Below are 13,636 nucleotides of genomic sequence, written 5' to 3' on the forward strand. Positions count from 1 at the left end.
CCTTCCTACTCAGAGCATCATCCACTATGTTCGCCTTTCCAGGATGGTAATTTATCGAGCAGCCATAGTCCTTGATCAATTCCAGCCATCTCCTCTGCCTCATATTGAGCTCTTTCTGAGTAAAAATGTACTTTAAACTCTTGTGATCCGTGTAGATTTCACACTTCTCTCCGTAGAGGTAATGTCTCCAAATCTTAAGTGCGAACACTATGGCGGCTAGTTCCAAGTCATGCGTCGGGTACTTTAACTCATGCGGCTTCAACTGTCTTGACGCATATGCGATCACTTTACTATGTTGCATCAACACACAACCCAAACCCTTATGTGAAGCGTCGCTGAATATTACAAAATTACCTTGATCATCTGGAAGTACCAACACCGGAGCTGTTACCAACTTCTGCTTTAACTCTTGAAAGCTATCTTCACATTCTACACTCCATTCAAACTTTTGATTCTTTCTGGTTAACTTGGTCAATGGCGTGGCGATCTTCGAGAAATCCTTGACGAATCTTCTATAGTATCCGGCCAATCCTAGAAAACTTTGCACTTCCGTAAGAGTCTTTGGCCTCTCCCAACTCATAACTGCCTTAAACTTTGCCGGATCCACTTTAACTCCCTCATTTCCAATAACATGCCCCAAAAATTGAACTTCCTTTAACCAAAACTCACATTTGGTAAACTTGGCATACAACTTCTCTTGTCGGAGTATCTCCAATGCTATCCAGAGGTGCTGCTTATGTTCTTCTTCCGACTTAGAATAAATAAGGATGTCATCAATGAATACCACGACAAATTTGTCCAAATACTTCTTAAATACCCGATTCATCAGATCCATAAATGCGGCCGGAGCGTTGGTCAATCCAAACAGCATTACTAGGAATTCATAATGCCCATATCTGGTCCCGAATGCGGTCTTAGGAATATCTTCTTCTTTGATCTTTAATTAATGGTATCCCGATCTCAAATCAATCTTCGAAAAGCATTTTTCTCCCTTCAACTGATCAAAAAGGTCATCTATCCTTGGTAGCGGGTAGCGGTTCTTGATCGTTACCTTATTCAACTCCCGATAATCTATGCATAGTCGCATACTCCCATCTTTCTTCTTTACAGACAGAACAGGTGCTCCCCATGGCGACGCACTTGGCCGTATCACTCCCTTATCCAATAATTCTTGTAGCTGGCTCGCCAACTCTTTCATTTCTGCTGGTGCCATCCTATATGGGGCCTTTGAAACTGGTTCCGTGCCTGGAGCAAGGTTGATTTCGAACTCAATTTGTCGATCTGGTGGTAAGCCTGGTAGTTCATCGGGAAACACATCGGGGAACTCGTTAACTACAGGAATATCTTCCACGCTGGGGCTGCCTTTTTCCGAATCCACTACATAAGCTAGGAACGACTCACAACCTTTTCTAAGTAGCTTCTTAGCCTGAACAATTATAAGAAATAGTTGCTCTTGCCTCTGCCCCTTAAATACTACCTTCTCTCCACTCTTCATCTTTAAATACACTCTCTTGGTCTTACAATTTATCTGAGCGCTATTCTCTCCTAACCAATCCACTCCTAAAATTATATCAAACTCTCCCAACTTGAAGAGTATCAAGTCGGCTGAGAACTTATACCCCGAAATATCAATCTCACACTTTGGACAAAATTTATTCACAGGAATCTTCTCTTGGTTCGCAATTACCACATTTACAACCTCACTCATAACCATTTTATCACATTGGAGCTTATCAACAAAAGATTCTGATATGAAAGATCTTGTTGCTCCCGAATCAATCAATACTTTAGCTTTGACATTATTGAGTAAAAGTGTACCTGCTATCACTTCCGAATTCTGTACAACATCCTTCATCTTCAAATCAAATGTCCTTGCTGTTGCTTGCGGGGTTAGGGCGGGTGGTGGAGGTAATGCCAATACCTCAGCTGGCACGCTTGCACTGGTACTTGCCATATTCATCAGAGCTTTAACTAGTCCGGTTGCCTTGCACTCCCTAGCTATGTGTCCAGTCTTCCCACACTTGTAGCACGTAACTCCTGGCTTCAGCATCTTGCACTCATTTGCCAAATGTCCCTTCTGATTGCACCTATAACAGGTCATGCTCAACTTACTGCATACTCCGGGGTGCCTTCTTCCACAGTGCTTGCATTCCGGTCTCTGGAACCTATTTTCTCTAACTTGCCCTTGGCTTTCCTGGTTGTTCCCTTTTGATTCTTGCCTTTTGCCCAAATTTCCCTTCTTTTGAAAATTTCCGCCCTTCTGGAAACCAATCCTCTTTATATTCCGATCTTGCGAACTTCCGGCTTCAGACTTTTCTCCATAAAATGGAACCTTCCTCTTCTTGTTATCCCTCTCTTTCCTTGACCGCATCCCATTATTCTCAATCAGAGCAGCTTTCGGTACTACTCCCGCATAAGTTTCAAGCTCAAACATAGCCACCCTATCTCTGATCCAAGGCTCCAATCCTTGCTGAAATTTCTTTGCTTTTTCCTCCTCAGTGCTGGTATACTTTGTCACAAACCTTGACAACTCAGTGAACTTCTTCTCATACTCCAATACAGTCATGTTCCTTTGCTTCAACTCAAGAAATTTTAGCTCCATCTGATTCTGCATGTACTTAGGGTAATACTTGTCCAGAAATAACTTCTTAAATCTCTCCCAAGAAACCTGTTGAGTGACTTCCATAGCCTTTACTGATTCCCACCAATAGATGACTTCTCCCTTCAAGAAGTAAGTAGCATACGGCGTCTTCTGATCGTCTCCTAACTGTACCAACTCAAAAGCCCTTTCCATCTCCTTGATCCATGTGTTAGCTATCACTGGATCAGTGGTATCATGAAATACAGGTGGATTCACATTCTGAAAAGCCTTGAAAGTGACAATTTGTCTAGGTGGTACTGGTGGTTCAGGTGGTTGGTGTGGCTCACGGTTATCTTGGTTTTCAATTCGTTGTTGAAGAGTTAGTTGTTGTTGAGCTATAACATTGGTTTGCTGTTGCAAGGTTTCTAGTAGTCGAAGAATATTTGGGTCTGTGGTGGAGGTGGTTGTTGGGTTCTTCTTTTTGGGAGGCATGATCCTGAAATAAGAGTTGTGTCAAAACAGATATGAATGATAAAATGATTCGAGGGTATCGCATGGAATTCTCATTTACATATGGGGTCAAGTTTCCAAATTAAGCAGATATGATGATAAAAACATTAAATAACAGTTGAGAGCAAATGGAACAATAGCACATAATTATTGAAATTTTAAAGGTCACAGTACATAGGATTGGGACATAGTCTATTTCTAGGAATAACAGGCTTATTTAAAGGAAAAACGGAAACAATTGGGGATTCCATAGAGTCTGATAGTACAACAACATGAAAGGTAAATGGAAAGAACTAAGGCTCCACTCCATCTGAACGGGGCTTGGTAGTCTTTTCCTCTCGAAGCGTCTTCACAATGCTCTGGAGCTCATCCGCCACCATCTGAATGACATACTGGCTGGTGCGGTCCCGGTGCGCTGGCATCTCCTCAAGCTTAGTGTTGACGTACTGAACCAAGGTCTCAAGTCTCGCATTCATCTGCTCCTTAGGCTTCCCTTCGTATTTCGGCTGTCCAGATACACGTTCTTCAGTCGGTCTATCAGTCGGTCGTACTTGCCCTGAAGCATGTCGAACTCGCGCCTCAACTCAGCATACACGGAGAAAGCAATAGTGTCGTCCGATCCAGAGGATGACGAGGAATGCGCCCTTTGCTGACAACCAATAAGAGGAGTATTAATAATAATTTACTTAACCTACTCTCTCGCATAATATCTATAACCTACACACAAATCCTATAACCTATTTGGGCTGTCCAGGGACTCTAAACCGTAGCTCTGATACCAAAACCTGTCACACCCCCAACTTAAACAGCAAAATAAATATAGATATTACATCATTTTAATGAAGAATACACAACCAAATCCAAGATCTTACAGTTTAGGGTTTGGAACAGCCCAACAGTACCAACTATTACATCTGATTACAAATACCGAGTCCTCACACAACTATTATTACTTATTCTACCTGAGCTCGAACATAAACATCAGCATCACAGGTCTTACGGGCAGTCTACTTGAATCTAACCATAGCTGCTAGCTGTAATATCAGGTTAAAGACATAACCAAAGGTAACGAGAGATAAAACTATGTGAGATGGCATCATTTTTCTTGTATCAAATCAATTTTAAAATCATGTCTTAATCAAAATCATTTTATGACGCTACGGATTACAGCCGGTGATCAGCCGCGAAGTAATCCTGAACCTCGCTGGGTTCTAAAACATTAACGGGAATCCCTAGGCAACTTTTAAGCCTAATATAAGTGTGGAAAGGACTCGCGTCTCAGTCCAGATCCACTATTCAAGAAAACATTTATCCCCCTTTGGGACTGAAAACCCACATTTTATTTATTTTAAAAGCTGATGCGGAATTGTAACAAAATCTCTTTTAACAGTAAATATTTTTATTAAGGGATTATAGATCAACTCGAAATATGGTACTAAATCTCAGGGCCATGATTCACAAAACTTTACTCTATTGGGGTAACCAAAAGGGTTTGCATATGTCAGAATTTGGACTGGAAAATATGGTGAGACTAATGGATAATATGAAGGGGTAATGTCAAACTGGGCTCAAAGCAATGGTTTCTCGTCAAGGTACAGGTGTTGGATCATTAAGAAGATAAGCTTCACAAATACTATGGGTGTTAAGGTAATGATCTCTAGCTCAGGATGTATATATATATCAGAATTGTCAAGCTTTAAGATAGGAAAGAGGGTATCAATCAATGAGGAATCATGTTGGTAAGTTTCTGACTATCAGAGTTCAAGGTAAGGTTCTATAGGGGTTCAAGTATCAGGATGAGATATCAATACTTAGGAATCATCAGCATGTTATCAAGAGGATCAATCAAGTAATATAACAACTCTTTATTATATCATGGCATTTAACTATCATGAAAAGACTTTTGAACTACTTGCAATACATACTCGAGGGTTCATGGCATTTCTATATAATTCAAAGATAAGCGAGAGATACGCTTAATTTAAACATATCAAAATGACTCAGGATAATTGCATCGATATATATGAACTGTTTATAGTAAATACGAAGGTCAAGTTGAATCACTTGCCTTGATATAGGCTGGTCTGGTCTGACTGGTAGGAGCAACTGGAGCTTCACTCGACTTTTATGGCAAGTTTTCCCTCGTCTCGAGATCCTACATAAATAATAAACCTCATTATAATATATTCTCACTAACTTAACCTATTTACAACTTGAAATTAAACACGGATGGCACTTAGGCCTATACGCACTTAATTTATATTCACCTTTAAATTACAATTGCACACACATAGCCACATATTCACATATCATATATTAACACCAAATAACACCATATATACCATAATGCAACACTAGGCTTGGATGATCTCGACTCACCACTTAAGTCACTTGGTCGCTAAACTAGACAAAGTCTTCAAATTTTGGCTCCCTAACTCGATGTGCCTTTCCTAAATTATCCAAAACCTGTTGACCCTCACTTGTGCTTTTTTCTCTACTGACCTTATACCATCTTACAACTATGGTGGTCGACCTAATACTCACTTCTAAGTGTTCTAAAACTATGTGATAAGTGATAGTGCTCACTGGTGCAAATTTCAGAATGACAACTATAGTTTCTTGAGTGCATTAGGCACTCTTAAACTACAAGTTTTCCTTCAAAACTTTTACACAAGACTCTCCTGACCTAAGGGCATCTCACAATCTTGATGTGGCTCAAGGGCCTGGCTTGGGCCTTCTTGGGCCTAAGCTAAAAGTCCAAGGTTCCCCTGCTTTTCTGGGCAGAAAACGCCCTGACTTGAATTAACTTGTCACACATGGTTCTAACTCATATCCTATGAACTATGGCTGGAAAAACTTCTCTCACACTCCCTCTAACTAATGCCCAATAGGGCCTAATGAGGGCCTACCCATGACATGGTCAAATCTCCCTATTTCTAAGTTGCAACAAAACTGTCCCCTGCTGGACAGATTTTGTTATTCTACCTGTGCACCTAACCAAATGACATGCAAACCTCCAACCAACTCCTAAAACCTTTTGTATACTCCCAATACTAACTTCTGGTGGCTTGGGCCTCAAAGTGCACACCAATGACATGGTCAAAACTCACTCTAAACCTCAGGGTACTAAACTGATTTTCTGCAGAAACTATAACTCTCATTCTCCAAGGTTTTTGACTTGACAAACTCAACTAACAACAACTCAATACTTAAACCAAGACTTATACATGGTATTCTACTGAACTAACTCCCTTATTCTCAAAATAACCTTAGTGAGATCATCCTTACCTAAGGTACAATTATGGCAAAACAAGAAAATCTATACTTCATAAATCACAAATCTTCATGCTTTTGAAACAACAAGGTATGCATTTTTATAAAAGATAATCACAAATTTTTACCCTACAACAAGAAGCATAAATCAATATTAACACATTATACCTACTAAAATTAAGGCTCACTAACAAAATCTTTCCAAATGATCAAAATCTTACAACATTCTAAGAGAAATCCTCATGCATGCATGCCTTCGGGTTTTTCAAACCACAACAACACATTTTCTACATATATTCCATCTTAAAATTGACATGCAAGCCTAGCATAAGGTATACCTAGATGATCACTTAGCATGCAATGAGTTTTATCAAATTTTCACCATAAAATTCAAGTCATTATCACATAAACATGCAAAAATTGATCAAAACAACAAGAATGATTTCAAGGACCATTCATTCGGCTCCCATATGGTCATGGCCGAATGAAATGGATGGAAATGGCCATTAAATCATCAAGAGTTTCCTTCTCATGATTTGGCACTTATCCATTCATTGTAGTCCTCTAAAAACAACCTTAAATCCATAAGAATCAAGATTGTATTTTGAGTTTCACTAAAACCTTTACATGCAACCTTTAAACTTAAACTTTATACTCAAAACTCTTTGAAATATGAGTGATCATGGTATGGGAAGTAACATTTACTTGTATAAAGAGTAGAATCTTGGTGGAGGAATGAAGAAAAATGGGGAGGGGGTGGTTCTCGGCTAAACCCGAGAGTGAGAGAGGGAGGGCCGAGAGTGAGGGAGGAGGAGGGAGAGAAGAATGAGTGTGGTATGGGTGATGAGTGAAAATGATCATGTCTTTGCTTGTTTTTATGGTATTTGATTTGACAAAATTTGAGTGGAAAGGAGAATTGACAAGTCTATCCCTCCACTTATACTTGGTGCATTTTGCATGCAAGGGTAAAGAAGGAAATTGGCTAGAGAAATAAGAGTTAGTGGGGTTGGAATTGTCCTCTTTGTCCTTGAAAAGAATGAGAGGGTGGTTTTCATGCAAGGGCTTTCTTATAATTTGCTAAATATGACAACTAAAATTTATAATGATTTATTTTTATAAAATAAAATACAAGTTCAAAAATTATAAAATTTATACCATAAAATAAATTGGATTTTTAGAGACTTTATAAAATCATTTTTAAAATTTGTGAACAAAATACCTTTTAAAAGAAAATTTTTCCAAAGCTTAGAATATTCCTTATAAATCAAAAATAAAGAAATTAAATAAACTCTTTCTTTGAAAAATCATATACTACACAAAGCAAATTTATAATGCAGAAATTTTCACTCACACTAGCGTACAATCATTGAATATATTTTCATTTGACTTTAATATTATACCAAATCCACAAATAATATTACATAAAATGTCGGTCGTAACATGATAGATCCAGTTTTTCTTGCATTTCCAATAGTGTCTCATTGCTAGAGATATTCAGTTGGTCATCTAGTCTGAAGAATATTCTAACACCCTTGTCATCCATGAATTTCATCAGCCAATAAGGCCTCAAATGCACTCTACTTCCTGTGAAAGGAATTGATAGAGTCTTTGGGAGTGCATATTTGGATTTATTACTCTTTAGCTCTTCAATCTTCTTTAGAACTAATCTCCTTGCAGTCACATTAAATCCAACGTTCTTTTTGAAGGATGAGTAGATCTTTATCAGTACAGAACAACTTTCTTCAAGAATCATGTGAAGAGGCCATGTGATTTCTCTCCCTGCCTTGTATTTAAATACCAGTCTTTCAGGAAGATGTCTGTGAGCATCAATTCCTCTTACTTCTTTAGTTCATCCAAGTAGATATTTATTTCTGAAAACTCCTTGATATCACAGATATATAAAAAATCTCCCTTGTTGACTTTGGGTTGATATTTGGCTAAGGTCTTGGTTTTGAGAGTTACAGGCTTCACTTTCTTGATTGCTCTAGTCTTTATTTTCTTTGGCTTGTTGAAGATAGGAAAATTTAGTTCAGGAATTGGAAAACTATCCCAGTCTATTGGCTCATCCTTTGAAAGTATAGGCTTACCATGAAAGTTCTTTGTTGGATCCACCTTGAATTCCTCATTTTCCACAGAGGGCGTGGATGTTTGAGTTAAAGTTGTAGACTGTTTAGGGATGTAGTCTTCCATTTACTCATCACTGAAGTCTAATTTCTTCTTGATTCTTTGCTTGTATCTTGGTTTCTTTATCTGTTGAGGTTCATTCTGCACTTTTTGATCCTGAGTATCAGTTTCCACAGTTGGTTTTTCAGAGATTTCAGTTGCAGCTTTCACAGCTTGAAGCTTGGCCAAGATAGCATCTTGCTTCTTTTTCTGTTTGAGCTTTTTAGCATCTAAAGCAGCCTGCTTCTTTTCTTGCTTGATTCTTTCTTTTTCTTTTTTCTTTGCTGCTGCAAACTGAGGATGTCCAGCCACCACATATATCTCTTTACGATTCCTGTAGATTTTGGCAATTCTCCTTTTAAGTGTTGAATCAGCTGGATCCTTGAAAAATGCAATTGACCTTGCCAACAGCTTCTTTTCATCTGGCCTAGGTGTCTCAAACATAAGATCCACAGGGTTTTTGTCTGAGAACTTTAAATAGTTCCTTTTAGGCTTCAGAATTAGATTGGCTTTTGGAGATTTGATGCATGAAGTTTGGCCTTCTTCCAAGCTACCAAGACTCATTTCATTTACTGGAATTTGTGTGACTTGTGAGTGGTGATGAAAAGTCTTGACTTGTTTCTGTATTTGAAAAAATTTCTTTTGAATGTCTGCATCAATCTTGTTCCAATTTATTATGTCTACTGGCTCCTTCTCAGTTGCTGCTACATCAATCTTTGTTAGTTTATCATTTGATTTCAGTTTTGTTACGGCTAGATTGATGAGATCAATGCTATCTATAGCTGGTGGCTTAGTGAAGGCAATTGCTTGCACAATTGCTTTGCTGACTTGAATGTTTAGCACTTGCTCCCCCTCACTTCTTGACCCTCCCTGACTAACTGGGACAAGAGAATCTTCTTTCTCCCCCCTTTTGTTATCATCAAGTAGAGTGGAGGTAGAAGTCTGTGCAGCCACCAGCTTTTGAAGCAATTGAGTTTGCTGTGCTTGATATAACTGGATGCCTGTGAGAGATGCTTCTATTGTTGTTAGTCTTGCATCCAGAGAACCCACTTTATTGACAGGACTAGAATTCTTCCTTAGCTGTCTGTTAACGTTAAGCATTGTTGCATTTGGAAGTTTAGCATCCAACCTTTCAGAGACACCCTTCTTCACTTGATCAATCTCTATTTTGATAGAAGTGACATCCAGATTATGTTGAAAATCTTGTATTTGATGTAATTATAGAGAGTTGAGATGTGCCTATAAGAGCTTCTTGGTGCTAGCATTGGTAGTGGATTGAAGAGCATTATGTGTCTGTTGAATTTGATGGATGAGAGTGGACTTGAAGTGTTGAACATCACATTCCTTTGAAAATGCCCAAGATGGCAGGCCAGATCTGGAGCTAGGGCCTTGTTCTCCCCCTATGTCCATTGACTCTCCTTCATCATCATCTTCATTTATAAAGAATTCTTCAGACCCACCAGTTCCATAGTTAATGTCATCACCAGCTGTAGAAGGCATGGAGGTGATAACATCCTTTGCTCTTTGCATGGTGTTGAGTAGCATTTATGACACTTTATAATGCTCTAATAAGCTTTGTATTGGTGCATTTATACTCAAGTTGTTAAGTGTTTTAACGTGTTTTCTAGTGTTTTTGCATTTCAGGCATTATCTAGGTAATCAGGTGAATTAGTATTATTTTGGTGCTAATATAGTGTCTAGGTGGTGTTGGAATAAAAGGTCACGAAGACCAGCTCGAATCTGCAAGAAAAAAATGGAAGAAGTCAATTTTGGCAGAAGGCCAGCGCGCCCGCACTGAAGAAGCGCGTGGCCGCGCCGAAGTTCAGGGAGCCAGCGTGCCTGCGCTGATGAAGCACGCGGCCGCGCCGTGTCGGGATAATAAAATCCTGATTCTATTGCAATTCTGTTTTATGGACTCCAGGGCTGTTTGGACTGCTATATATTGATAACTGAAGATCGTTTTTTAAGGAGGAGACTTATCAGAGCACAAGGAGAAGAAAACAAGAGACCTATAGCACAATTCAACAAAGGTGAAGACGATCTAGTTTATTCTTGTGAATCTTTGTTTTAAGTTGTAATCTTGAATGCTCGTTTCTTGTTTTGTTGAACCTATACTCTTGTTTGTACTTGGTTTTATTTATTCGTTATAAAGACTACATTTTATATACCATGCTTTCATCGGAACCCACGTTGATGATGAGTCCGATTCTGGGCTAATCGTTATCGTGGGGTTCTAGCGGATTTATTTATGGATTTATTTAGTTAAATTGATTGATGTCTTAGTATGTGGTGATTGTATAATATCCTAGTATTGGTTGTGCATATTCGTCTTATGAGCATTGTGAACTTATAAGATAGTCTGTTAATTCTTAATGAAGCGAAAGTGAATTTAAGGATTTAGAACTTGCCATGTTAGCATAGGTTCATGTATTTGTTATGCATGATTCGAAGGTAATTTTAACCATCTTACTTACCCTATGTAATCACGATAGATAACTTGTGCTTAAACCATTATATTGTCAAATTCTATAGACATATAGGGTCTCAATATAATTGGTGTCTATTCAGCTTCTATCTCTTTTGTGGATGTCTGGTAGTATGGTACTCGCGCAACGAAAGTTGGCATTTATCAGTTTCGTGTTATCTGATTAGTGTCATCACCATTGTATGATAAGGTTAAGATCAATAAGGCTATTGGATGAAGTATTTAATGAAGTTAGAATCCCATGTTTGTCATAATTATTAATTCAATCAATCTTATTATCGTAGTTATAATTATTAGTTTAATTCTTAGTTGTAAACAACATCAATTAGTTATCGTCTTAGCATTGAATATTAACCATACATTGTTGCTTAAGTACGTGAATTAATTAGTTAACCAATACGGTCTTTGTGGGAATGAAATAGAAAAGATTATATATTACTTGTGAACATGTATACTTGCGTGTATTATTAGCGCATGTTTAGTGACTAACAAGTTTTTGGCGCCGCTGCCGGGGACTGCAGTGTTAATTGATAGTTTATGTGCTTTCCATCGGTGGTTGTTAAAGTTCATTGACTCGGACATTGTTACTTATCTGTTTCCTTGTCTTATTTCAGTACTCTAGCGAGGGTGTATGCATACGCGTTCGCGTACTCGTAAGAGAACACTGGATAAAGCCGAGGAAGAAGTTGTGGTAGTTCGGAAGGAAGTTTTTGAGGAAGAAAAGAAGGTAGAAGAAGAAGAGAAAGTCGGAGAACCAGTTGTAGTAGCGATGGGAGATCAAGCAGAAAATCCGAAGGCTTTGATGGATTATTCTCAGCCTAAGATTAATGACATTCAGTCAAGCATCATCAGACCAGCCATCAGGGCTAACACTTTTGAGATCAAGTCAAGCACGATTCAGATGATACAGAACTCAGTTCAGTTTGGGGGTTCTCCTACTGAAGACCCCAATATGCACATCAGGGATTTCATCGAGATCTGTGATACTTTCAAATTCAATGATGTGACTGAAGACGCTATCAAGCTACGCCTGTTTCCGTTCTCTTTGAGGGACAATGCCAAGTGCTGGTTACACTCTCTACCAGCAGGATCTATCACCACTTAGGAGGATCTTGCGTAAAAGTTTCTCACTAAATTCTTCCCCATGGCGAAGACTGCTGCAATCAAGAATGCTCTTACCTAGTTTGCTCAACAAATAGGGGAATCTCTATGTGAGGCTTGGGATCAATATAAGTAGATGCTAAGGAAGTGCCCACATCATGGCATGCCTGATTGGATGATTATTAATTGCTTCTACAATGGATTGGGTGCTACTTCTAGACCCATGCTTGATGTAGCATCAGGAGGAGCCTTGTGGGCTAAGAGCTACGATGAAGCTTATGAACTTATTGAACTGATGGCTGCTAATGAGTACCAGAATCCTTCCCAGAGACTGACTCAGGGAAAAGTCGCAGGAATTCTGGAGTTGGATGCAGCTACTGCTATCCCTGCCCCACTTTAAGCTCTGACGATGAAGGTGGACACTTTGGATAATTATGAAGTAAATCAAATCACAAGTGTCTGTGAGCTTTGTGTTGGTGCCCATGAGACTGATCAGTGCGCAATTTCTAGTGAATCAGCTCAGTTCATGAGCAACTTCCAACGATCGCAGCAATCAGCGCCAGCCACCTATCATCCCAACAACCGCAATCATCCTAATTTCAGTTGGAGTAATGCTCAGAATGCGGTTCAACAACGTTATCAGCAGTAACCAGCTAAACAGTACATCCCCCTGGTTTTCAGCAACCATAGTATGCACCTAGAAAGCAACTCCAGCTGCAACAAGCCAATGAAAAATATGAATTAGAGGAGTTGAAGCTTATGTGCAAGAGTCAAGCTGTTTCTATCAAGACCTTGGAAAATCAAATTGGTCAAATTGCCAATGCCTTGCTAAATCGTCAGCCTGGTACATTACCTAGTGACACTGAAGTGCTAGAAAAGAGGGAAGCTAAGGAGTAGGTAAAGGCAATCACTTTAAGGTCTTAAAAGGTTGCGAATCCCGAAAAAACTCAAGAGTTGACTGAAAACGTTGGTGCTGAGAAAGAAGTAGTGCAGTAGGACAAAGAAGTGGAACCAAGGAAGACTACTGTTGAGCACACTCCGCCCGAGGATAATACAGGGGAGAAACAGATCTATCCTCCAACACCTTTTTCCAAGAGGCTGCAGAAGAAAAAGCTGGACAAGGAATTTGAGAAGTTTCTGGAGGTGTTCAAGAAACTTCATATCAACATACCTTTCACCGAGGCTCTCGAGCAGATGCCTAGTTATGCAAAGTTTATAAAAGGTATTCCCTCTCGGAAGGTGAAGCTAGATGATTTAGTGACAGTCGCTCTCAAGGAGGAATGCAGTGCTGTGCTGCAACTGAAGTTGCCTCCGAAGCTTAAAGATCCAGGAAGCTTCACTATTCCATGTACTATTAGAAAAGTGTCTTTTGACAGATGGTTATGTGACTTGGGAGCTAGCATCAATCTGATGCCTTTGTCAATTTTCAAGCAGTTGGACTTACCTGATCCCAAACTGACTTATATGACTTTGCAGTTGGCCGACCATTCTGTTACATATCCGTGAGGTATTGTGGAGGATGT

At 39.2% G+C, this 13,636-nt stretch overlaps 1 non-coding gene across 1 annotated transcript; it reads right to left on the reverse strand.

Moving 5' to 3' along the window:
- Positions 1 to 12,171: 12,171 nt before the first annotated feature.
- On the reverse strand, positions 12,172 to 12,278 carry LOC141681659 (small nucleolar RNA R71). Its single transcript, XR_012559086.1, has one exon. It is a non-coding gene; the product is annotated as a small nucleolar RNA R71 (small nucleolar RNA).
- Between the last annotated feature and the right edge of the window lie 1,358 nt (positions 12,279 to 13,636).

This window comes from Apium graveolens, chromosome 8, assembly GCF_009905375.1.
Source record: "Apium graveolens cultivar Ventura chromosome 8, ASM990537v1, whole genome shotgun sequence".
Classification (NCBI taxonomy): domain Eukaryota; kingdom Viridiplantae; phylum Streptophyta; class Magnoliopsida; order Apiales; family Apiaceae; genus Apium; species Apium graveolens.